The sequence below is a fragment of the Tachyglossus aculeatus genome, chromosome 1, assembly GCF_015852505.1.
Source record: "Tachyglossus aculeatus isolate mTacAcu1 chromosome 1, mTacAcu1.pri, whole genome shotgun sequence".
Lineage (NCBI taxonomy): Eukaryota > Metazoa > Chordata > Mammalia > Monotremata > Tachyglossidae > Tachyglossus > Tachyglossus aculeatus.
In genome coordinates this window covers 138454701-138482038 of record NC_052066.1, presented here as the reverse complement: position 1 = coordinate 138482038, position 27338 = coordinate 138454701, and positions in this window count along the sequence as shown.

The window sequence follows — 27338 nt, the reverse complement described above, 5'->3', positions numbered from 1 at the left end:
GCCTCCTGGAGGAGGTGAGCTCTCAGCAGGGCCTTGAAGGGAGGAAGAGAGTGAGCTTGGTGGAGGGGCAGAGGGAGGGCATTCCAGGCCCGAGGGATGACGTGGGCTGGGGGTCAACGGCGGGACAGGTGAGAGCGAGGTACGGTGAGGAGATTAGCGGTGGAGGAGCGGAGGGTGCGGGCTGGGCTGGAGAAGGACAGAAGGGAGGTGAGGTAGGAGGGGGCCAGGGGATGGACAGCCTTGAAGCCCAGGGGGAGGAGCTTCTGCCTGATGCGCAGATTGATTGGTAGCCACTGGAGATTTTTGAGGAGGGGAGTAATATGCCCAGAGCGTTTCTGGACAAAGATAATCCGGGCAGCAGCATGAAGTATGGATTGAAGTGGAGAGAGACGCGAGGATGGGAGATCAGAGAGAAGGCTGGTGCAGTAGTCCAGACGGGATAGGATGAGAGCTTGAATGAGCAGGGTAGCGGTTGGGATGGAGAGGAAAGGGTGGATCTTGGCAATGTTGTGGAGCTGAGACCGGTAGGTTTTGGTGACGGCTTGGATGTGAGGGGTGAATGAGAGAGCGGAGTCGAGGATGACACCAAGTTTGCGGGCTTGTGAGACGGGAAGGATGGTAGTGCCGTCAACAGAGATGGGAAAGTCAGGGAGAGGGCAAGGTTTGGGAGGGAAGACAAGGAGTTCAGTCTTCAACATGTTGAGTTTTAGGTGGCAGGCAGACATCCAGATGGAGATGTCCTGAAGGCAGGAGGAGATGCGAGCCTGGAGAGAGGGGGAGAGAGCAGGGGCAGAGATGGAGATCTGGGTGTCATCAGCGTACAGATGCTAGTTGAAGCCGTGGGAGCGAATGAGGTCACCAAGGGAGTGTGTGTAGATTGAGAACAGAAGGGGACCAAGCACTGAACCTTGGGGAACCCCCACAGTAAGAGGATGGGAGGGGGAGGAGGAGCCTGCAAAAGAGACTGAGAAAGAACGACCGGAGAGGTAAGAGGAGAACCAGGAGAGGACGGAGTCTGTGAAGCCAAGGTCAGACAGTGTGTTGAGAAGAAGGGAGTAGCACTTGGTACGGTGCTCTGCACGCAGTAAGCGCTCAATAAATACGATTGAATGAATGAATGAATGAATGCTGGGTTGGCATCCCAGATAGAACAGTGCATTTCTTTGCTAATTTCCCATGAGGGAGACCAGGGACTCCCACCCTGTTGCTACTCTCGCTATTCTCCTGATATAACCCAGCCTGCACATAACTCAACCTTCTCACTGTACCTGGATCTCATCTTTCTCGCCGCTGACCTCTCACCCACGTCCTGCCTCTGACCTCCTCGAATCCGACAGATAATGATTCTTCCCTGCTTCAAAACCTTATTGAAGGCACATCTTCTCCAAGAGGTCTTCCCTGACTAAGCCCTTCTTACCTCTTCTCCCACTCTCTTCTGCACTGCCCTGACTTGCCCCCTTTATTCATCCTCAACCGGCCCCACGGCACTTACGTACATATCAGTAATTTATTATTTATATTAATGTCTGTCTCCCCCCTAAACTGTAAGCTTAGCGAAGCAGCGTGGCTCAGTGGAAAGAGCCTGGGCTTTGGAGTCAGAGGTCATAGGTTCAAATCCCGGCTCCACCAGTTGTCAGCTGGGTAACTTTGGGCAAGTCACTTTCATTCATTCAATCGTATTTATTGAGCGCTTACTGTGTGCAGAGCACTGTACTAAGCGCTTGGGAAGTACAAGTTGGCAACATTTATTTGCCATTTAACATTTATTTATTTATTTATTTTACTTGTACATATCTCTTCTATTTATTTTATTTTGTTAGTATGTTTGGTTTTGTTCTCTGTTTCCCCCTTTTAGACTGTGAACCCACTGTTGGGTAGGGACTGTCTCTATATGTTGCCAACTTGGACTTCCCAAGCGCTTAGTACAGTGCTCTGCACACAGTAAGCGCTCAATAAATACGATTGATGATGATGAAGTCGCTTCACTTCTCTGTGCCTCAGTTACCTCCTCTGTAAAATGGGGATTAAGATTGTGAGCCCCACATGGGACAACCTGATCGCCTTGTACCCCCCCCCACAGCACTTAGAACAGTGCTTTGCACATAGTAAGTGCTTAGCAAATACCATCATTATTATTATTATTATTATTATTATTATTATTATTATTATTATCATTAAGCTAGTTGTGGGCAGGGAATATGGCAGTAAGTGCTCAATATATATGATTAACTGATCATTTCAGCTAGCATCAGTACCTTCAGCATCAGAAGTATAAGCACTCAGTACAGTGCTCTCCACACAGTAAGTGCTCAATAAATATGATTGAATATACCAAGGTCCCAACAGAACATGACCTTGGAGTTAGAGAAAGAAACAAAAAAGCTCCAGGCTCTACTTTCCAGGAATCCTGTTTGAAGTCCCACTTGACTCTTCTTCCCAGTTGCTTGGTTTTCCCTTTGCCAGAGCCACCGTGAGAAGTAGAGTGACCTACTGGAAAGAGCGAGGGCCCGAGCGTCAGAGGACCTGGGTTCTAATCCTGGCTCTGCCAATGGCCGGCTATGTGACCTTGGGCAAGTCACTTAACTTCTCTGTGCCTCAGTTTCCTCAAAACTGTAAAACGGAGATTGAATCCCTGTTCCCCATCATAAGAGTGTGATCCCCATGTGGACAGGGACTGTGTCCGTCCTGATTTACTTTACTCCAGTACTTAGAACAGTGCTTGACATACAGTAAGCACTTAAAAGTGCCATAAAAATAATATTAATAATTTAGCAGCTGAAACATGATTGGTCCCCATTAAATGATACCAAGCAGTGTGGCTCAGTGGAAAGAGCATGGGCTTTGGAGTCAGAGGTCATGGGTTCAAATCCCGGCTCCTCCAATTGTCAGCTGTGTGACTTTGGGCAAGTCACTTTCATTCATTCAATCATATCTATTGAGTGCTTACTGTGTGCAGAGCACTGTACTAAGCGCTTGAGAAGTACAAGTTGGCAACATATAGGGACGGTCCCTACCCACTCTGTGCCTCAGTTCCCTCATCTGTAAAATGGGGATTAAGACTGTGAGCCCTCATGGGACAACCTGATCACCTCGTAACCTCCCCAGCGCTTAGAACACTGCTTTGCACATAGTAAGTGCTTAATAAATGCCATCACTATTATTATTATCATTAAGCCAAGAACTCAATCAATCAATTGTATTTCTTGAGCACTTACTGCGTACACAGCACTGTATTAAGTGCTTGGGGAAGTACCACACAACAGTATAATAGATACAGTCCCTACGCACAACGGCCTTACAGCCTAGAGGGGGGCTTACAGTCTAGAGGGGCTGAGGTCAGACCCCCACTGATGCCACAATGAAAATTCATCTTCAGAATCTAATGTTCTCATTCATTCATTCAATCAATCATATTTATTGAGCACTTACCTTGTGCAGACTGAGCCCCCTTTTTCCTCTCCTCCTCCCCATGGCCCCCACGTCTGCCCTACCTCCTCCCCCTCCCCACAGTCTGCCCTACCTCCTCCCCCTCCCCATAGCACTTGTATATATTTGGGCAGATTTATTACTCTATCTTACTTGTACATGTTTACTACTCTATTTTATTAATGATGTGCATATAGCTATAATTTTATTTATTCTGACAGTTTGGACACCTGTCTTCATGTTTTGTTTTGTCATCTGTCTCCCCCCTCTAGACTGTGAGCCCGTTGTTGGGTAGAGATCGTCTCTATATGTTGCCGACTTGTACTTCCCAAGCGCTTAGTACAGTGCTCTGCACACAGTAAGTGCTCAGTAAATATGCTTGAATGAATGAATGAATGAATGCAGAGCACTGTACTAGACGCTTGGAAAGTACAATTGGAAAGTAGAAGCAGCGTGGCTCAGTGGAAAGAGCACGGGCTTTGGAGTCAGAGGTCATGGGTTCGAATTCCGACTCCACCACATGTCTGCTGTGTGATCTTGGGCAAGTCACTTAATTTCTCTGGGCCTCAGTTACCTCATCTGTAAAATGGGGATGAAGACCGTGAGCCCCACATGGGACAACCTGATCACCCTGTATCCTCCCCAGAGCTTAGAACAGTGCTTTGCACATAGTAAGCACTTAACAAATGCCTATTATTATTATTATTATTATTACAATTCAGCAATAAAGAGAGGTAATCCCTGTCCACATTGGATACTTGATCCTGGGAGCAGATTTTTTTTCTTTTGTGTGTGTATGTGTGTGTGGGTGTCTGTGTGCATATGTGGTATTAGTTAAGTGCTTACTATGTATCAAACACTGTTCTAAGCTTTGGAGTAGATCAAAATTAATCAGGTCGGACACAGTCCCTGTCCTGCAAGGACCTCACAGTCTAAGTAGGACAGAGGACAGGCATTGAATCCCCATTTTGCAGTGGAGGAAACTGTGGCACAGAGAAGTTAAGTGATTTGTCCAAGGTCACACAGCAGGCAATTGGCAAGGGCGGGATTAGAACCCAGGTCCTCAGACTCCCAGGCATTTGCTCTTTCCATTAGGCAACACTGCTTCTCGGTGTTAAAGACCTTAAGCAAGGCCATTGCTAGATCAGTCAATCAGGCAGTTGTATTTATTGAGCGCTTTCTGTGTGCAGAGCACTGTACTAAGCACTTGGGAGATTACAAAATAGCAATATAACAGGTAGATCAAGTCAATAATAATAATGGCATTTATTAAGCACTTACTATGTGCAAAGCACTGTTCTAAGTGCTGGCGAGGTTACAAGCTGATCAGGTTGTCCCACGGGGGGCTCACAGTCTTAATCCCCATTTTACAGATGAGGTCACTGAGGCCCAGAGAAGTTAAGTGACTTGCCCAAAGTCACACAGCTGACAGTTGGCGGAGCTGGGATTTGAACTCATGACCTCTGACTCCAAAGCCGCTGCTCTTTCCACTGAGCCACACTGCTTCTCTAATGATCTATCCAGTCTGGAAACCGTACTCTTCAAGGGCAAAATAATGCAGGTTGCCCTCCTGGATGGATACCTTTAAGGTTATGAATGAGCCTCTCGACACCACTAACTGTTCTCTCTAATAACCGGCACAGTCCTCTCCTCCTTCTGATCCAGAAATTGGTCTATTCTAATACCATAAAGTATTTGTTCCCAATTTTTCCCTTGCGAGAGAGGGAGGTGGAAGAGGGTTGGGAGATGCAGCTTTCTTTTGTTCAAATGTCAAAAGGGAGAAAAGAATCATTTCCTCCCAACCCCCCCAGCACTTGGAACTGAGTGTTTATTTGGGGTTTCATGTCTTGGTTTCTCAAAAAACAAACAGAGAAGCTGACAGTGATTCCTCCCAATGGGTGGGTTTGGGATGCTGTCGGGATTCAGAGGGTAACTGAGCTGTTGGTTTAATTAGAGCATTTGTAAGTGTGAGCTTCCAAGACTCACATTCATGACAATGTACCGATGGCAGGGAGAACTAACTGTAGTTTTTGGCTCGGCTCCCATGGCTGGCATCAGGCAGGTGAAGTGGCACAGTCAAACTGAAACAGATGGTCCTTAAAGGAGGAAAGGAAAAGTTAATGGAGTATGGATGTGAAGAAAGGAATATGGTCAATTGTTAGGGGCAGTCCTTATTCATTCATTCATTCAATCGTATTTATCGAGCGCTTACTGTGTGCAGAGCACTGTACTAAGCAGTTGGGAAGTCCAAGTTGGCACCATATAGAGACGGTCCCTACCCAACAACGGACTCACAGTCTAGAAGGGGGAGACAGACAACTAAACAAAACGTGTGGTCAGGTGTCAAGTCATCAGAATAAATAGAAGTAAAGCTAGATGCACATCATTGACAAAATAAATAGGGGCAGGGTCCTGGAGGCTCTCCTTCATCATCATCATCAATCGTATTTATTGAGCGCTTACTATGTGCAGAGCACTGTACTAAGCGCTTGGGAAGTACAAATTGGCAACATATAGAGACAGTCCCTACCCAACAGTGGGCTCACAGTCTAAAAGGGGGAGACAGAGAACAAAACCAAACATACTAACAAAATAAAATAAATAGAATAGATATGTACAAATAAAATAAATAAATAAATAAATAGAGTAATAAATATGTACAAACATATTTTGTATATGTTTGTATATGTTTGTATATCTCCTTGAGTTATGTTCTGATGTTGGGAGGCCTAGATGATTTGCACTGGCCCCTTGTCCCTGGATTTCAGTTTGAGGTGAGAGATTTTGCCCACCTTGGCTTTAGGGGAAAGGTTGTTGCCACTGAAATATGGGACAAGCATGAATGAGTGAGCTTCTAAGCCTCTCAAAGGCAGGGGTTATAAATTTTTATTTCTGTTATGCCCCAAGTACCCAGTATAGTACTCTACACATGGTGCTCTCATCACAGTAAGCACACAGACAGGGTTGTGCACAAAGAAGGGGCCCAGTAGAATGCCTAGAACACAACAAGGATACAGAACAGGATATAATATATGTCATTTTGTTTTTAAAGATGATACTGACAATGAGTGAGAACCCATCGAAACGTGCAATGGATGCCCAATGACAACTGTTTGTTCAGAGCTCAAAATCCATAGAGTATTAGACTGAAAGCTGGGGAGAATCCATGGACCTTGATTAGGACAGGGGGCCTGACTCTCATAGAGCTGCCAAATCCCCCCAGTAGAGATCCAGGGGCATGGGGGGCATTGACCTGAGCGATCTTAATCAGGTTAACTGTCTGTAAATCCCTGGAGCCTGAGATCCAAGCACAACTTGTAGGGTTTCCACCATGTGGCTTGCCAAGCGGAAGGCGGCATCTCCTCTTGCCAGCGGACTTAAATCTGCCTTCATTTCACTAATCATCTGGTTATTTTCCATTGCAGTTCCCGGCCTGGGCAGCAGAAATTTCTCTCCTGAAGAAGGGAGAGCATTTTACCTTACTGTGACTGTGAAAGACTGGGCCCCGACCTTGCGTCTAACCCAGTAAGATGCTCTGAGACTAGTAGGCAAGCAAGATGAGAAGCACTGTGGCCTTGTGGATGAATCCCAGACCTAGGAGTCAGAAAGATCTAGGTTCTAGTTCCGGCTCCTTCACATTTGCGTTGTGTGACCTTGGTCGAGTCACTTCACTTCTCTGTGTGTCAGTTCCCTCATCTGTAAAACAGGGATTAAGATTGTGAGCCCCAAGTGGGACATGGACTTTGTCCAGTCTGATTAGCTTGGATCTTCCCCAGAGCTTAGAGCAGTGCTTGGCAAATAGTAAGCGCTTAACAAATAGAAGGAGAAGCAGCGTGGCTCAGTGGAAAGAGCCCGGGCTTTGGAGTCAGAGGTCATGGGTTCAAATCCCGGCTCCGCTACTTGTCAGCTGTGTGACTTTGGGCAAGTCACTTCACTTCTCTGGGCCTCAGTTATCTCATCTGTAAAATGGGGATTAAGACTGTGAGCCCCATGTGGGACAACCTGATCACCTTGTAACCTCCCCAGCGCTTAGAACAGTGCTTCGCACATAGTAAGTGCTTAATAAATACCATTAAAAAAATAAAAAAACAAATACCATAATTATTATTATTAACAAATACCCTAAAATAAAATTTAAAAAATGTGATCTAGGATTAAATTGGGGCCCTGAGGCACTGAAGTCCTTATGAACTGATGTTGAGGCTGAGTTCCAGAGGAACATGGTTCCCCCATCAGACGGCTTCTCCCCAAACCGTCCCCCAACCTTAACCAGGGCAGCAGAGTCTGTGCCTCGCTTCAGGGTGTCCTAAAAGCTCAGCCATGGCTGGGTGTCTCTCCAAAGATTCCTGGACCCTAGGGCCCAGACAATATCTCTCAATTCACCCCAGGAACCAGGTCCAAACACTCCACTGAGCTCCAGAGAGAAATGCTATCACGCAGCTTTGGGGCAACCTCCCCCCATCTTCCCTCTGCAGGGATGGGGTCACCACCCTAGGACTCCCTACCCTAATTTACACTGACAGAATGAGAGAATATATGAGCCTCCAAAACCTACATTTTTCCTTACCAGAACCGTTCCAGTGCTTAGAACAGTGCTTTGCACACAGTAAGCGCTTAACAAATACCATCATCATTATTATTATTAATATTATTACCCTGACAGTCCATTAACTGACCCCCATAGTCTCAGCTGAACTCCCAGGGCTCACACCAAGCCTCACCCAGGGTCTTTTAGTTAATTCCAAGGCTTTCTGCGGCCCCATGGGGATCGCAGCCCCAACTTGAATATACTGAAGTGACCTCTGGGCTTGTCTTCCCCCTGACACCTGACCCCGACAGCCAGAAGGGAACTTCTACCAGCTTGGAGGTCCCTGAGGAGCATGGTCAGCCTCTCTTTCCAGCTTGGTTCCCCTTCTCTGCCACCCTCTCTCTCTCCACTTTCCTCTTTCTCTCCGCCTGCTCTCTCTCCTTCCCATTTCTCTCTAATTCCTTCCCCTGTGTTTGTGTCTCCATTGCGCTCTCTCTCTCTCTCTCTCTCTCTCTCTCTCTCTCTCTCTCTCTCTCTCTCTCTCTCTAACTCTCATCCCAGCCTTTTCTCTTTTCTGTTGCTGGGAGGAAACTGAAGAGAATCTGTGATCCAGCCCCTTGTCTCTAGGCAGGTAAACTGCAGACTCTCCCAGGATAGGTGGGCATCTCCCGATGAGGGGTATTCCACAGGCTTCCTTTGAATCCTATTTTATCACACCCTGGGAAGGAAGAATTTCCTCCTCCTACCCCTCTGAACTCTCTCCTGCTCTAATGTGAGCCCCTGCCCAGCACAGCCTTGGGGCCCTGGAGTGGGGAGAGAGTTTGAAGATTACTGCTCTGACCACCCACGGGTCCCTGGGGCATGTAGCCACCCTTCACCAGCCAAGGAACAAAGAGTGTCTCCTGACCACCTCAACTCCAAAAGCCTCCGCATCACCTGAGCAAAGAAGGAGGGAGAAAGGTTCATGGATAGGGCTCCCTCCCTAAGGCAAAGCCCTGCTCCCTGCAGGCCCAGACACACTGTTAGCAGCGTTAGCACTCCTCTTCTTCTCTTCCTTCTACCCATCCTCCTCCTCATCATCATCCTCCTCCCTAGGGTAGATACAAGTGAATTAGCTTGGACACAATCCCTGTCCCGCATGGGGCTCACAGCCTACGTAGGAGACGGAGCTGCAAATACTGGATCTCCAGGGACCATGGGGGAGGTGTTATGGCCCCGTCTTCCACTCTCACTACCCACCGACCTCTGTAATAATAATAATGATGGCATTTGTTAAGCGCTTACTATGTGCAAAGCACTGTTATAAGCGCTGGGGGGGATACCAGGTTGTCCCACGGGGGGCTCACAGTCTTAATCCCCATTTTACAGATGAGGTAACTGAAGCTCAGAGAAGTTAAGTGACTTGCCCAAGGTCACACAGCAGACATGTGGCGAAGCTGGGATTAGAACTCTGTCGCAAGATCAAATTGGCCCACAGCCCACGAGAGGCTCCCACTTGAACTGTAGGAAGACAGGCACCTGCAACAACGTATTATCCCACTGTTGGGTAGGGACCGTCCCTATATGTTGCCAATTTGTACTTCCCAAGCACTTAGTACAGTGCTCTGCACATAGTAAGTCCTCAATAAATACGATTGATGATGATTATCCTGCAAACTCAATGAAAACTAGATAATAATAATAATGATATTTGTTAAGCGCTTGCTATGTGCCAAGCACTATTCTAAGCACTGGGGTAAATACAAGGTAATCAGGTTGTCCCACATGGGGCTCACAGTCTCAATCCCCATTTTCCAGATGAGGTAACTGAGGCCCAGAGAAGTGAAGTGACTTGCCCAAGGTCACACAGCTGACAAGGGGAGGAGCCGGGATTAGAAACTGTGACCTCTGACCCCCAAGCCCAGGCTCTTGCCACTAGGCCATGCTGCTCCTCTAATAGCACCCATAAATAAAAATAACAACATTATTCCATTCCTTTCCTTTCCAAACTCCTTGAATGAGTTGTCTACACTCGCTGCCTAGAATTCCTCAACAACAACTCTCTCCTCGACCCCCTCCAGTCTGGCTTCCGTCCCCTACATTCCACGGAAACTGCCCTCTCAAAGGTCACCAATGACCTCCCACTTGCCAAATCCAACGGCTCCTACTCCGTCCTAATCCTCCTCGACCTCTCAGCCGCCTTTGACACTGTGGACCACCCCCTTCTCCTCAACACGCTATCTGACCTTGGCTTCACAGACTCCGTCCTCTCCTGGTTCTCCTCTAATCTCTCCGGTCGTTCATTCTCAGTCTCTTTTGCAGGCTCCTCCTCCCCCTCCCATCCCCTTACTGTGGGGGTTCCCCAAGGTTCAGTGCTTGGTCCCCTTCTGTTCTCGATCTACACGCACTCCCTTGGTGACCTCATTCGCTCCCACGGCTTCAACTACCATCTCTACGCTGATGACACCCAGATCTACATCTCTGCCCCTGCTCTCTCCCCCTCTCTCCAGGCTTGCATCTCCTCCTGCCTTCAGGACATCTCCATTTGGATGTCTGCCCGCCACCTAAAACTCAACATGTCCAAGACTGAACTCCTTGTCTTCCCTCCCAAACCCTGCCCGCTCCCTGACTTTCCCATCTCTGTTGATGGCACTACCATCCTTCCCATCTCACAAGCCCGCAACCTTGGTGTCATCCTTGACTCCGCTCTCTCATTCACCCCTCACATCCAAGCCGTCACCAAAACCTGCCGGTCTCAGCTCCACAACATTGCCAAGATCCGTCCTTTCCTCTCCATCCCAACCGCTACCCTGCTCATTCAAGCTCTCATCCTATCCCATCTGGACTACTGCATCAGCCTTCTCTCTGATCTCCCATCCTCGGGTCTCTCTCCACTTCAATCCATACTTCATGCTGCCGCCCGGATTATCTTTGTCCAGAAACGCTCTGGGCATATCACTCCCCTCCTCAAAAATCTCCAGTGGCTACCAATCAATCTGCGCATCAGGCAGAAACTCCTCACCCTGGGCTTCAAGGCTGTCCATCCCCTCGCCCCCTCCTACCTCACCTCCCTTCTGTCCTTCTCCAGCCCAGCCCGCACCCTCCGCTCCTCTGCCGCCGCTAATCTCCTCACTGTACCTCATTCTCGCCTGTCCCGCCGTCGACCCCCGGCCCACGTCATCCCCCGGGCCTGGAATGCCCTCCCTCTGCCCCTCCGCCAAGCTATCTCTCTTCCTCCTTTCAAGGCCCTGCTGAGAGCTCACCTCCTCCAGGAGGCCTTCCCAGACTGAGCCCCTTCATTCCTCCCCCTCGTCCCCCTCTCCATCCCCCCATCTTACCTCCTTCCCTTCCCCACAGCACCTGTATGTGTATATATATATATATGTATGTTTGTACATATTTTTTACTCTATTTATTTATTTTATTTGTACATATCTATTCTATTTATTTTATTTTGTTAGTATGTTTGGTTTTGTTCTCTGTCTCCCCCTTTTAGACTGTGAGCCCACTGTTGGGTAGGGACTGTCTCTATATGTTGCCAATTTGTACTTCCCAAGCGCTTAGTACAGTGCTCTGCACATAGTAAGCGCTCAATAAATACGATTGATGATGATGGTGATGATGAACATTAAAGAATGCAGTGGGGCAGTGGTACTTGGAAGAAGGAGTCTTTAGGTACCTCCCTACTATTGACCAATAGGCCAACAAGCATCCCCACACTCCAAACTTTGTGTGGATGATTTGGCTCCTGCAGTGCTCAGCGAGAAAGAGAAGGCTGAACCAGGCAGCTGGGCCCCACTGGCGATGGGGCCATCTACATGAATCCATGCCGGAGAATTGGGGCCTACGCCCCAAAGTCACTGCCCTGTTCTCAGAATCAATCAATCCATCAATTGTATTTATTGAGCGCTTACTTGGTGTAGATCACAGTACTAAGCTCTTTGGAGATTCCAGTACAACAGAATTTGCAGACACGTTCCCTGCCTTCGTCCCCCTCTCCATCCCCCCCATCTTACCTCCTTCCCTTCCCCACTGCACCTGTATATATGTATATATGTTTGTACATATGTGTTACTCTATTTATTTATTTATTTTACTTGTACATATCTATTCTATTTATTTTATTTTGTTAGTATGTTTGGTTTTGTTCTCTGTCTCCCCCTTTTAGACTGTGAGCCCACTGTTTGGTAGGGACTGTCTCTATATGTTGCCAACTTGTACTTCCCAAGCACTCAGTACAGTGCTCTGCACACAGTAAGCGCTCAATAAATACGATTGATGATGATGATAATGACTTTATAGTCTAGAGGGCGAGGCAACCACGCTACACTGAGAAGTAGCATGGCCTAATGGATAGCGTTTGTACAGATTTATTACTCTATTTATTTTACTTGTACATATTTACTATTCTATTTATTTTGTTAATGATCAATCAATCAATCAATCAATCGTATTTATTGAGCGCTTACTGTGTGCAGAGCACTGTACTAAGCGCTTGGGAAGTACAAGTTGGCAACATATAGAGACAGTCCCTACCCAACAGTGGGCTCACAGTCATAGATGCCCTCAATGATGGGCATCTTGCTTTACTTCTATTTATTCTGATGACTTGACACCTGTCCACATGTTTTGTTTTGTTCTCTGTCTCCCCCTTCTAGACTGTGAGCCCGTTGTTGGGTAGGGACCATCTCTATATGTTGCCAACTTGTTCTTCCCAAGCGCTTAGTACAGTGTTCTGCACACAGTAAGCGCTCAATAAATGCGATTGAATGAATGAATGAATAAATAGATACGATTGAATGAATGAATGAATAGCGTGTAGGCCCAGGAGTAAGAAGGACTTGGGTTCTAATCCCAGCTCTGCCACTTGTCTGCTGTGCAACCTCAGGCAAGTCACTTCTCTTCTCTGTGCTTCAGTTACCTCACCTGGAAAATGGGGATTAAGACTGAGAGTCCCATGTGGGACAGGGACTGTGTCCAACTTGATTAGTTTGGGAATAAGAACAACGCTTGACACATAGTAAGCGCTTAACAAATACCATTATTATTATTAGTAGTAGTAGTAGTATTGCAGCAGATTGATTCGATAACACCTTGGTGATCTGACTTAAATTATTTCCAACACTCCAGGTCGTGGTCTGAGGCCCTGATGATTGGTCACAATAGCCCGTTGCCATCTTGACTTCTGAAATGGTAACTTGTAGTCGAATAGTTGCCATTCTTGTTGCACAGTTCCCGACAGCACATGAACTCCATGGCTGTTCATCCTTCTTTCCCCTCTCCCCCTCTGGCCCCAGCCTGCTGAACGTGTCTCCTCTGGGGGGTTGCTAATTCAACCCTTTTCAAATAAAGCCACTGTTTTACAGGAGCTCCTCTGTGTAATTTCCTCTCCCTGCTCCCTACATACATTAGCTCAGCAATATTTCCTGATCTGATTACGTTCAAAGATCGTTAAAAACAATAACTCGTTCCCACTAGGTCTCTCGTGCCTGTTTTTTGAGCGATTTCTGTGTTCATCTAAGCCACGTGCGCTCAAAGCCTGATCCCCCCAGTGATGCTCTAGAATTGTGATTGGCTAGAAGTTGATGAATTTATATAGGAACCGAGTGATTCTAATCTTCTTTCTCTTCCCGTGGTTGCAATTTCCTGTCTGCATTTCATTCCTCCGCTGTTCTGACCCCTATAGTGTAGAGAACGTCTTGTCTGCTGCTTCAATCCATCATCTTCACACAGTGATAGGGGTGGTGGGAGCTAAGGCTGAAAACTGGATCCATTACAAGCATTTTCTTTCTAAGCTCGTCAGAAGTTTCCGTGTTCGCTTTCGACTTGCGTTTGCGTCAGAAATTTCACGTCTTAGTTACGATGAGAAGAAACAGCTCTAAAGACTCAGAAGTTGTTAGAAAAGAGAAAAGTGTCAAGTGTTTCCACCAGGCTTTAACTCTAATTTTCTCCAGTTGTGAACGGAGTGGAAGATGTCTGCTCCCGATAGCTTGGGAGGGAATGAAAGATGATGGCAATCTACACAAAGTGATTTTCACTGGTCTTCCTGTTGTTATCATCTGTTATCATTAGGAGAAGCCCTCAACCATCTCCGTGCCCCCCCTCAACTTTATACTCTATTTATTTATTTATTTATTTTGCTTGTACATATTCTATTTATTTTATTTTGTTAATATGTTTTGTTTTGTTTTCTGTCTCCCCCTTCTAGATTGTGAGCCCACTGTTGGGTAGGGACCGTCTCTATATGTTGCCAACTTGTACTTCCCAAGCGCTTAGTACAGTGCTCTGCACACAGTAAGCGCTCAATAAATGCGATTGAACGAATGAATGAATGCATACACCCTCCTTCCTCCCCCGCCCAGCCCCCAGTTGATGAACTGGGGTGTGGTTTCCTCTCACCCTGGCAAGATGACTTTAAATTCTTGGCTTCCAATGGGTATCCATGGCAAAGGTCAAATTTCCAAGCAGGATCCATGAACCTTGAACTACTGGGATAGAAGAAGTTCCATGGGGAGAGGAGACAGGGCCTGCTCCCTTTTCACAATAACCAGCAGCACCTACTGACAACACAGCCCAAATCCTCCAGGGGAAACCATCTCGGGCAAAGGAAACTTTTCCTGATTGAAAACTGGAGAGAGACAGCGAGAAAGAAAAAGGGGAAGACAGGGAAAGTCCGAGACAGAGACACGGAGAGGAAGAGAAAGTCAGAGATTGAGAGGTAGAGTCAGGCATATGGTTGTTATCATCATCAACGTTATTATTATGGCATTTGTTAAGCGGTCTCTATGTGTCGAGCCCTGTTCTAAGCACTGGGATAGACATTAAGTTAATCAGGTTGGACACAGTCCTTTTGGGCCTCAAATCAGTTCTTGAGACAGTGTTTTTTTAAAAAAGTTTTAGAAACAACAATAGTAAAGACCGAAACGATCCACACATTAAAGTCCAAACCACACCATATGGGGAAATCACTGCTTAAGGAGAAGGCTTTATGTGTGTGCATCTGGAACATTCATTCGTTCATTGTCGTATTTATTGAGCGCTTACTGTGTGCAGAGCACTGTACTAAGCACTAGGGAAGTACAAGTCGGCAACATATAGAACAGAGACCTACAGCTGAGCCCACAGTCAGACCACTGCTCATTTACCTGAAAACACATTTTCTCCACATCTATAAATACTGCACATTTAAATGCCGTTCCCAAAATCCAGCTTTTGTTCCTCTGCAAACAGTTTAGGAGGCGCGAAGAAAAGCTCCGTGTTGGTTTTTGATCGCACACACACACCCCTCCATATATTTACACATGTGTATATATATCCATTGAGAGAGAGATATTTATGTGTGTATTTGTGTGTTGACACCACACGTGTAATTAGGGAATCCATAAATATGTAAGCAAAAGTAGCATAAGTAGAATCTGACTATAAACCCACCATACATTATTCTGCTTTCTCTAACCTTAAATTCTACTTGTTGCCAGCCAAGCAAACTTTCCTGGCTGAAACTTTCACCATCCCTGCCTAATTTCACATCCATTCATTCATTCATTCATTCAATCGTATTTATTGAGCACTTACTGTGTGCAGAGCACTGTACTAAGCGCTTGGGAAGTACAAGTTGGCAACATATAGAGACGGTCCCTGCCCAACATTGGGCTCACAGTAGGCTCCGGTCCGGCCCAAGTCCGGCCCCAGTCCAGCTGCTGGTCCAAGGGAAATGACGCCGCTGTGGGAATCAGGAGACCTGGGTTCTAGTCTCTGTTCTGTCTGCTGGGGCTCTGTGATCGCAGGTGAGGTTTCTGACCAAAGAACCCCCCCACTCAAAAGCTGTCCGCAAGGTGAGCAGGCCAAGCAGAAATCCTGAAAGTGCTTAGTACAGTGCTCTGCACACAGTAAGCGCTCAATAAATACGATTGATTGAAAGGTAGCGGGCCTACAGAAGCATCAAGGACTGCAATGGCTACCGAGGCAACTGCCTTGCTGGCCACGGTGCCCTGGCTCAGTGTCAGCACTGTGCTGAACTTACTTCATCTGTAAATGGATCTTGCAGGCAAAAAATACAGCCTCAGTCAGTCAATCATATTTAGTGAGCGCTTACTGTCTGCAGAGCACTGTACTAAGCACTTGAAAGAGTGTGACAATATAACAGACACGTTCTCTGCCACAGCCAGATTACAGTCTAGAGGAAGAGACAGACATTCATAAAAATAAATAGAATTATGGATATGTAAATAAGAGCTGTGGGGTTGGGAGCGGGGATGAATAAAGCGAGCTCATCAAGGCAACTCAGAGGGAGTGGGAGAAGAGGGAAGGAGGGCTTAGTCAGGGAAGGCCTCTTGGAGGAGATGGGCCTTCAGTAAGGCTTTGAAGAGGGAGAGAGTCATTTTCTGTTGGATAAGAGGAGGGAAGGCATGCCAGCCCAGAGACAGGCCGTGGGAGAGAGGTCGGCGGCGAGATAGACGAGATCGTGAGGAGGTTGGCATCAGAGGAGACGTGTTGCTTTCCTACCCTCTTACTTGTTCAATGCTCCCCAGGCCCCAAGGAGAGCGTGTCTGGTAGGACGTGAGCATGTGAGTAGAAGAGAACAAAGCACCACCACCACAACCATTTTTCTTTTTTTATGGTATTTGTTAAGGCACTCTACTAAGCACCGGAGCAGATGCAAGTTCTCAGTCCCTGTCCTACATGGGGCTCTCAGTCTTAACGCCCCCCCATTTGACACATGAGGTAACCGAGGCACGGAGAAGTGAAGTGATTTGCCCAAAGTCACACAGCAGACAAAAGGCAGAGCGGGACTAGAACTCAGGTCCTTCTGACCTCCAGGCCTGGGTTCTATCCACTAGGCTACACTGCTTCAATTCCTTCATGTGTGCTCTCAGTCCTGAAGTCTCCGGCTGATGCTCATCCTTATTTCCTGACAGGAGACTCCATCACCCTACCTGAAGGGATTCAGTCCTCTCCGTTCCCCTGTCTAGTTCTCCACATCCCTACTGGGCCCCACGTCTCTGTCACTGATCTCGCTAAAAACATGCTGTTGCCACCAAACCCCAAGCATCCTAAATTTCCACATCTCCCCTGGCTCCTCCAAATGTTCAAAAAGCCCTAGCCGGGCATAAGTCAACGAATCAATCATATTTATTGAGCATTTACTGTGTGCAGGGCACTATACTAAGCTCTTGGTAGAGAAGCAACGTGGCTCAGTGGAAAAAGCCCGGGCTTTGGAGTCAGAGGTCATGGGTTCAAATCCCAGCTCCTCCAATTCATTCATTTATTCAATCGTATTTATTGAGTGCTTACTGTGTGCAGAGCACTGTACTAAGCACTTGGGAAGTACAAGTTGGCAACACATTGAGACGGTCCCTACCCAACAGTGGGCTCACAGTCTAGAAGGGGGAGACAGAGAACAAAACAAACCATATTAACAAAATAAAATAAATAGAATATGTACAAGTAAAATAGAGTAATAAATACATGCAAACATATATACATATATATACAGGTGATGTGGGGAAGGGAAGGAGGTAAGGCAGGGGGATAGAGTGGGGGAGGAGGAGAGGAAAGAGCGGGCTCAGTCTGGCTCTAATTGTCAGCTGTGTGGCTTGGGCAAGTCACTTAACTTCTCTGTGCCTCAGTTACCTCATCTGGAAAAGGGGGATTAAGACTGTGAGCCCCCCGTGGGACAACCTGACCACCTTGTAACCTCACCAGCACTTAGAACAGTGCTTTGCACATAGTAAGTGCTTAATAAATGCCATTATTGTTATTATTATTGCAACACAACAATATCACAGACACATTCCCTGCCCACAACGAGCTTGCGGTCTAGAGGGGGAGACACACATTAATATGAATAAATTACGGATAGGTACGCAAGTGCGGTGGAGGTGGAGGGGGCTGCGAGGGGAATAAAGGGAGCAAATCAGAGTGATGCAATGCTAGAAGGGCGTAAACCATTCCAATCAATCAATCAATCGTATTTATTGAGTGCTTACTGTGTGCAGAACACTGTACTAAGCGCTTGGGAAGTACAAGTTGGCAACATATAGAGACGGTCCCTACCCAACAGCGGGCTCACAGACTAGAAGGGGGAGACAGAGAACAAAACCAAACGTATTAACAAAATAAAATAAATAGAATAGATATGTACAAGTAAAATAAATAAATAGAGTAATAAATGCGTACAAGCATATATACATATATACAGGGACTGTGGGGAAGGGAAGGAGGTAAGGCGGGCGGGGATGGAGATTCCAAAGTTGTTTGTGTTTGTTCACCGGTCGCCTTGGAGCTAGGGCTGGTTTGCGCCTGGCTCGGTTTCTGCGGTTGCCATCACCGGTTGTCAACAAGGGGCACCTGCATTTGGCTCTGCCCTTTGTGGCCGTAGACTCGGTGGTTCGTTTTTGTCTTGACACCAACTGGACTGGGCTGAACCAGGTGGGAAACGCACTAGTTTTGGCCGGGCCGGCCGGAGAAAGGGTCTTCCGACTCGGCTATTCCATCATCACGTCAGTAGCCGGACCCCCGCAAGAACAGGATCTCTTGTGGGGCCTTGGAGTCAGGTGGAAGGGGAGGGAGAGCTGCATTAGCACCCTTTTGTCAGCTCTGTGACCTTGGGCAAGCCATTTCACTTCTCTGTGCCTCAGTTACCTCATCTGTAAAATGGGGATTAAGACTGTAGTAATAATAATAATAATAATAATAATAATAATAATAATAATAATGGCATTTATGAAGCGCTTACTATGTGCAAAGCATTGTTCTAAGCGCTGGGGAGGTTACAAGGTGATCAGGTTGTCCCACGGGGGGCTCACAGTTCATTCATTCATTCAATCGTATTTATTGAGCGCTTACTGTGTGCAGAGCACTGTACTAAGCGCTTGGGAAGTACAAGTTGGCAACATATAGAGACGGTCCCTACCCAACAGTGGGCTCACAGTCTTAATCCCCATTTTACAGATGAGGTAACTGAGGCACAGAGAAGTGAAGTAAGCCCCACGTGGGACAACCTGATCACCTTGTATCCCCCAAGCACTTAGAACAGTGCTTTGCACATAGTAAGCGCTTAACAAATACCATCATTATTATTATTATTATTTAAGGGAGGACTGTGTTCTTGCCCAGCCTAAAGTCCCTTCCACAGCACAGTGTGGCTCGGAAAATTTGTCCCATTCATCCCTCTTGTTTTAAAATGTCACTCCCATTTTTTCTTGGCTGTTATTGTTATTATTTAAGTTTAAGTATCATGACTCTCAGGAGAGCATTACTTCAGGGACATATTCAAGTGACACCAAGCAACTAACATGTTTGCATTCTTGTCTTATCTTGTCTTATACCATCGAGTCGTTTCCGACCTGTAGTGACCCCATGGACACATCTCTCCCAGAACGCCCCACTTTCCATCTGCAGTCATTCTGGTAGTGTCTCCATGGAGTTTTCTTGGTAAAAATATGGAAGTGGTTTACCACTGCCACCTTCCCAAAGTAAACTCGAGTCTCCCCCCTCAACTCTCTTGCATGCCGCTGCTCCCCAGCTCGGGTGAGTTTTGACTTGTAGCAAGATGGCCTTCCACTCACTAGCCACTGCCCAAGCTAGGAATGGAACGGATAAGCCTCTGCTTGACTCTCCCTCCCATAGCCGAGATGGGTAGAGGACTGGAAACTCTCCAGGTGCGACCCTAATGTTTGCATTAGGCGGAAACGAAGGTGACTCGAATTCCACCACCTTCGCTCCATGGAAACTGCCCTCTCTAAGGTCACCACTGACCTCCATCTTGCCAAATTCAACGACTTTAACTGCAGTTTAATCCTCCGTGATTTATCAACTGCCTTCAACACTGTTAACTGACCGTCTCTCCTGGAGATGCTATCTAACCTTGGCTTCACTGACACTTTCCTCTCCTGGTCCTCCTCTTAGCCTTCTAGCCATAGCTCCTCAATCTCTTTCACCGACTCCCCCTCTGTCTCCCACCCTCTGAGAGAGGGGTCCCTCAAGGCCCAGTTCTGGATCCCCTTCTATTCTCCATTTCCACCCACTCCCTTGAAGAACTTATTCCTTCCCCTGAGTACAATTATCATCTCTACACAGATGGATCTACCTCTCCTTTTCAGTCTCTCATTTCCTCCTTTTCATTCATTCATTCAATCATATTTATTGAGCGCTTACTGTGTGCAAAGCACTGTACTAAGGACTTGGGAAGTACAAGTTGGCAACATATAGAGACGGTCCCTACCCAACAGCGGGCTCACAGTCTAGAAGTCCTCATCCCTTCAAGACATCTCTACATGGATGTCCCTCCCTCCAACATCTCAAAGTTAATGTGTCCAGAACAGAACTCATCTTTCCACCAAACCCTGTCCCCTCCCTGTGTTTCTCATCACTGTAGAGAAGCAGCATGGCCTAGTTGATAGAATTTGGGCCTGGGAGTTGGAAGGACCTGTGTTCTAATCCCTGTCTTGCCACTTGTCTGCTGTGTGACTTTGGGCAAGTCACTTATTCTTCTCTGTGCTTCATCTGTAAAATGGGAGTTAAGACTCTGAGCTCTAGGTAAGACAGGGACTGTGTCCACCCGGATTAACTCAATAAATATCTCTGACTGACTTACACTTCTTGCTATTCCTTACCCTGTCCATTACCGGCTCCAACCTCTCCCACCAGCTTTCCCCCTTCAGAATTATCTCTCAACCCTCTGAGGACTCAGAAGGACACCGGTGCTTTCCCCTGCTGGTTTGCCCTGAAACCAGGATTCCAGGCAGATTTTTTAAAAAAGGGAATGCTAAGGATAGAATCCTCACTCCCCAAATATTTTGCCATTCACAATCCAGATAATCATAATAATGATGGCATTTATTAAGCACTTACTATGTGCAAAGCATTAATTCATTCATTCAATCATATTTATTGAGCACTTACTGTGTGCAGAGCACTGTACTAAGCACTTGGGAAGTACAAGTTGGCAACACATAGAGACGTTACCTACACTGTTCTAAGTGCTGGGGAGGTTACAAGGTGATCAGGTTGTCCCACATGGGGCTCACAGTCTTAATCCCCATTTGACAGATGAGGTAACTCAGGCACAGAAAAGTGAAGTGATTTGCCCAAAGTCACACGGCTGACAAGTGGCGGAGCTGGGATTTGAACCCATGACCTGTGACGCCACAGCCTGTGCTCTTTCCACTGAGCCACGCTGCTTCTTTCATTTCACCTTTTAATTCTCTAGTTCAGCCCTTGCAGAGACACGCTAACAGTCTATTGCGATACTTGAGGCAGAAAGAAGTCAACTGCCTACACAAGCAGTGAACAGATGGAAGAAAAAATAATCCGAATCTCGGTTTCTTTGTCCCAGCATTATCAGATACACACGTCATCTAACCGCTACCGTATGTACTTATGCTCAATTGTTCCTAGCAGAGGGGCTGTGATTCTGCACCTAGGCCTTAGTTTACTCCATCCCCTCTACTAGATGATTGTTTGGGAGAGAAGGCTCCCCAAAACAACCTCCTGACCTTAATGCTGGAGGATAATGTAGGGTCAAGATGTTTTGCCCAGGGGATCCTCTGGAAGTGATGCTGATGCTCATGGAGAAGCAGCGTGGCTCAGTGGAAAGAGCCTGGGCTTTGGAGTCAGAGGTCATGGGTTCAAATGCCGGCTCCGCCACTTGTCAGCTGTATGACTTTGGGCAAGTCACTTCACTTCTCTGGGCCTCAGTTGCCTCATCTGTAAAATGCGGATTAAGACTGTGAGCCCCATGTGGGACAACCTGATCTCCTTGTAACCTCCCCAGCACTTAGAACAGTGCTTTGCACATAGTATGCATTTAATAAATGCCATCATCGTTATTATTATTAATAACAATAGCAGTGATGGTAGTAAGTACTTGTACATATTTACTATTCTATTTATTTTGTTACTGATGTGCATATAGCTTTAATTCTATTTGTTCATTCATTCATTCAATCGTATTTATTGAGCGCTTACTGTGTGCAGAGCACTGTTCTAAGCGCTTGGGAAGTACAAGTTAGCAACATATAGAGACGGTCCCTACCCAACAGTGGGCTCACAGTCTAGAAGGGGGAGACAGAGAACAAAACCAAACTTATTAACAAAATAAAATAAGTAGAATAAATATGTACAAGTAAAATAAATAAATGAATAAATTTGTTCTGATGACTTTGACGCCTGTCTACATGTTTTCTTTTGTTGTCTGTCTCCTCCTTGTAGACTGTGAGCCCGTTGTCGGGTAGGGACCGTCTCTATATGTTGCCGACTTGTACTTCCCAAGCGCTTAGTACAGTGCTCTGCACACAATAAGCGCTCAATAAATACAATTGAATGAATTAATTAATTAATGAATGCTTACTGGGTGTAGAGCACCGTCCTAAGTGCTGGAAGAGAAGATAGGTGAGGGAATTAGACTTGGAGGGCTCACAATCTAAAAGCATAAGTAGGGAGCGAGGACTGGAGACAAACACATCAGGAAGGTTGAAACGTGAAAACGCAACACACATGCATGAAATAAAAACGAAATCCATACCGTGCTGTGTCTAGAGGAGCAGAATTTCAGATTCTCTGTGTTTCAGAGTCCAAGGCCCAAATATAGCTGGAGTCATAAAGAAGGGGAGGCAGGTAAGAACAGGGTAGTTGTCTCTAGGCCATAGCCCTGGGGTTTCCTTTTCGAATCCCCTGCCACCCAAGGTACTCCCCTAGATTGAACCAAGGCCTCCTGCATCCCGAGCCGTCAACGCCCGTCGGGATCTCAGGGTGGTCCACCGGCCTCCCGCACTCCTCCGGGAATGTTTCCCAGCTCAAGCTCCCAAGAATACTCAGAGAAATCCCCGCCACCATCTTCGGACTCAGTTACAGGAGGAGCGTCGGTGGGGCTCAGTGTCTGACCTTGCTTGAGCTGAGGCCAGTGGACTGCATTTGAGGGGTTTCTGACTCTTCAGTCGATGCGACCCCAGTTCGGAAATGGGGGCCCAGAACCCCAGACCCACAGGATTTGCCTCTCCTCACAGGGAAAGGAAGAATTGATATTTTCCCCCAAGCTATTGAAGGTAGTCCAAGGGTTAAAACACACTAACATGCGGAAATCAGCTTCGGCCGAGGCGACCCCGGCTGATGAGGTAGTAAGTACTTGGACATGTTTACTATTCTATTTATTTTGTTAATGATGTGCATATAGCTTTACTTCTGTTTGTTCTGACGACTTTGACACCTGTCTACATGTTTTGGATCTTGTCTCAATAATAATAATAATAATAATAATGGCATTTATTAAGCGCTTACTAGGTGCAAAGCACTGTTCTAAGCTCTGAAGGCAGTCACGAAGCACAGCTCAACTCCAGTTCCATCCTGCTCTCAAAGCTCAAGTCTAGGGTCCTGAATCTCCAAGTTACAGATCCACCCAGGGCCTTGGCCCTCGCTGTGTGGCTTCCCTTGGTTCTCTGGTGGGCTCACCTGGCAGTCCAGGCTCTGGGCATCTGGATTCTTGACCAAAATCTCCTTCTCCCCTACAGTCCCCAGCCCTGACCCAGCTCCTAACTTCAACGTTGGCATCAGGATTCTTCCCTGTTTTCCCTGTTCATCCTGGAAGGGGCTGGAATGGGCATCATGTTCATGGCCTCTCTCTGCCACTCCACTGTGCCACGGCATCTGTGCCAGGCTGGGCTCCGGCGTCGGAGAGTTGAGCCTGAACTGGAAGCTCAGTTCAGTCCTGTAGTTCCATATTTCCGAGACCTGAGCCTACAGAGAGACAATCAGCCCCCAGATCAACCAATCAATCAATGTCATCAGTCGATTGTATTTATTGAGCATTTACTGTGTGCAGAGCACTGTACTAAGCGCTTGGGAAAGTACAATGCATTAGAGTTGGTAGACATAATCTTCAAGGAGCTTGCAGTCTACAGGGGAAAACAGACTTTGAAATAAATTACCGAGAGGAGAAATGGCTACTTGTGCCTAACGAGTACTTAGAGGCGTACGATTCAAGTGCGTAGGTCACACAGAAGGGAGAGCAAATAGAAGAAATGAGCGATTAGTTGGGAAGGACCTCTTGGAGGAGATGTGATTTTAGGAGGGCTCTGAAAGTGGGGAGAGTGGTGGTCTGTCCGCTTTGAAAGGCCGGGCTATCCTGGCCGTTTCTCGGGTCCCGTGTCAGAGGCCGGAGCGTGGGGGCTGTGAGAAGGGAATTGAGACAAGAGAGTGGGAGGTGTGGCAGAGATGAGACCCTCTGCAGAGCTGTTTAGAATTTGTGTTTTTCTGGAAAAACCCCTTCATGCTAGAGATCCTATCCTATCCTATCTTTCCCACATTCATTCATTCATTCAATGGTATTTATTGAGCGCTTACTGTGTGCAGAGCACCGTACTTAGCACTTGGGAAGTACAAGTTGGCGACATATAGAGACGGTCCCTAACCAACAACGGGCTCACAGTCTGGAAGGGGGAGACAGACAACAAAACAAAACATGTGAACAGGACAGGACAGCCATCCCCTCCTCCAATAATGCCAGTGGGCCTTCCTCTGGGGCACCTGATCTCTACCCAGCTGCTTCTCTTCAGGGGGTTTAGTGACTTCAGGGCCCACTCTCTCCCTGCCCTATATAAGCCTCCATGGCTCAAAAGATGAAGGTTGGCATCAGAATATGTGCCCTGGTCTGGGGAGTTTAGGATTGGGGAGGGAGGGTTTGGGAGGAAGTATTAAGTTTTGAGGAGCCTTGAATCTGCTTTCTGGCTTGCTAGCTAGGAGCCCTTCTAGGCCAGGTCATTTCCCCAAGGGCCTCCCCGCAGGGCAGTTCTGTGGAGGTATAATAATAATAATGATGGCATTTATTAAGTGCTTACTATGTGCAAAGCACTGTTCTAAGCGCTGGGGAGGTTACAAGGTGATCAGGTTGTCCCAGGTGGGGCTCACAGTCTTAATCCCCATTTTCCAGATGAGGTAACTGAGGCACAGAGGAGTGAAGTCACACAGCTGACAAGTGGCGGAGCCGGCTACCCTCCTTCACCTATCCTGACCTCAGTAATGCATTTGTGGGTAATGGGGAATTGGGGTGAAGGGCCTAATATTCCATTTCAGAAGCCTTCCTGACCACTCAAACTGCCTCTTTCCTCTCCAGCCCCTGTCTGGGGTTGTGGAAGTTCCAAGAGATGCTTCCCTCCTGCAATCAATCACTTATATGTATACATGTTTGTACATATTTATTACTCTATTTATTCATTCAGTCGTATTTATTGACTGCTTACTGTGTATTGTACAGTACAGGTACTGTACTTACCTGTATATATGTATATATGTTTGTACATATTTATTATTCTATTTATTTATTTATTTTACTTGTACACATCTATTCTATTTATTTTATTTTGTTAATATGTTTGGTTTTGTTCTCTGTCTCCTCCTTCTAGACTGTGAGCCCACTGTTGGGTAGGGACTGTCTCTATATGTTGCCAACTTGGACTTCCCAAGCGCTTAGTACAGTGCTCTACACACAGTAAGCGCTCAATAAATGTGATTGACTGATTGAATGCGTGCTTACTGTGGATGAAGCACTGCACTCACTAAGTGCTTGGGAGAAACAGAATTAGTAGACATGCTCCCTGCAGCCCTGGCTTACCATTTCAGCACTCTTGCCCCCCTTCTCTGCTCTCATTATAATAATAATAATAATGATGGTATTTGTTAAGTGCTTACTATGTGCAAAGCACTGTTCTAAGCGCTGGGGGGATACAAGGCAATCCGGTTGTCCTACGGGGGGCTCACAGTCTTAATCCCCATTTCACAGATGAGGTAACTGAGGCCCAGAGAAGTGAAGTGACTTGCCCTAAGTCACACACCTGACAATTGGCAGAGCTGGGATTTGAACCCATGACCACTGACTCCAAAGCCCGGATTCTTTCCACCGAGCCACACAGCTTCTCATTATGCTGTCCCCTTCCTTTCTACCTTGTGATAAGCTTGTCTTTTAGACTGTGAGCCCACTGTTGGGTAGGGACCGTCTCTATATGTTGCCAACTTGTACTTCCCAAGCACTGTAATAATGATAATAATAATGATGATGGCATTTATTAAGCGCTTACTGTGTGCAGAGCACTGTACTAAGCGCTTGGGAAGTACAAGCTGGCAACACATAGAGACGGTCCCTACAGCTCACGTCCCCTCCCAGAAGCTTCTTACCACGCTTCCTGGCCTCCAAGCCCTGAGTACAGTGCTCTGCACACAGTAAGCGCTCAATAAATGTGATTGAACAAATGAGGACCTTCCCCCTTCACTGAGGACACAGAGCAGCTGATGCCCATGGAGAGGTGAAACCAGGAGCTGACAGAAAGGTGACAGAGGTATGTGCGGATGATTAGGGGTTACCAGAGGAGGAGGAGGTGAGCAAAGGGGGCCTGTCGCTCTCAGGACTGGGGCTAAGACCCTGTGGAGGGGACTGGTTCTATGGGACTTGATTGTGGGACTGAGAAAATCCAGGGCCCTCAATCCCATTCATTCATTCATTCAATCATATTTATTGAGCACTTACTGTGTGCAGAGCACTGTACTAAAGGCTTGGGAAGTACAAGTTGGCAACAAACCCACGGTCCTATCCACAGGGTCACCCTGAACATTCCCCCTGGCCTGGAATGCCCCCCTCCACACATCCCCCAAACTAGCTCTCTTCCTCCCTTCAAAGCCCTACTGAGAGCTCACCTCCTCCAAGAGGCCTTCCCAGACTGAGCCCCCCTTTTCCTCTCCTCCTCCCCATCCCCCCCCGCCCTACCTCCTTCCCCTCCCCGCAGCACCTATGTATATGTTTGTACAGATTTATTACTCTATTTATTTTACTTGTACATATTTACTATTCCATTTATTTTGTTAACGAGGTGCATTTAGCTTTAATTCTATTTGTTCTGACGACTTGACACCTGGCCACATGTTTTGTTTTGTTGTCCATCTCCCCGTTCTAGACTGTGAGCCCGTTGTTGGGTAGGGACTGTCTCTACATGTTGCCAACTTGTACTTCCCAAGCGCATAGTACAGTGCTCTGCACACAGTAAGTGCTCAATAAATACGATTGAATGAATGAACGAACAACCTTAGCCCTGCCAGAGTTGGAATTCCTCTGTGCTGACAGTGGCTCCCACTGTAGGAGTTGGAGTAGGGGTGGAGAGGAGTCTAGTGTTGTTGGGTTGGCAACAGTCTACCCATTGTTGGGTCGGGACCATCTCCATATGTTGCCGGCTTGTACTTCCCAAGCACTTAGTACAATGCTCTGCACATTTATTCATTCATTCATTCAATCGTATTTATTGAGCGCTTACTGTGTGCAGAGCACTGTACTAAGCGCTTGGGAAGTCCAAGTTGGCAACATATAGAGATGGTCCCTACCCAACAGTGTGCTCACAGTCTAGAAGGGGGAGACAGTAAGCGC